The sequence below is a fragment of the Penaeus monodon genome, chromosome 32 (genome assembly GCF_015228065.2).
Source record: "Penaeus monodon isolate SGIC_2016 chromosome 32, NSTDA_Pmon_1, whole genome shotgun sequence".
NCBI lineage: Eukaryota > Metazoa > Arthropoda > Malacostraca > Decapoda > Penaeidae > Penaeus > Penaeus monodon.
In genome coordinates, this window is record NC_051417.1 from 32,077,944 (window position 1) to 32,078,195 (window position 252).

At 31.7% G+C, this 252-nt stretch overlaps 1 protein-coding gene across 2 annotated transcripts in view; it reads left to right on the forward strand.

Moving 5' to 3' along the window:
- Positions 1–252, forward strand: part of LOC119593818 (protein white-like) — a gene marked incomplete in the record, with an annotated part of 20,205 nt that overhangs the window by 14,387 nt on the left and 5,566 nt on the right.

Sequence of the window (252 nt, forward strand, 5' to 3'; positions counted from 1 at the left end):
ATATTACAGCTAACATCCCATAATCAGATCATAGATTTTATGGATGTCCCATGATTAGATATTGATTAGTTACTTTTACCATGACAGCACTTTTATGTAGTAAGTTAGCTTTGCAACAGTTTGAAATTAAGTTACCCAAGAACCATTTCTTCTGAAGTCCAGGGATTTTCAAAGAATGAATACTGTAACTTATTTTTTCTCTGCTGTGTGTTATTTATTGTATGACTAATTAATTACGTGTCGTTTTACCGC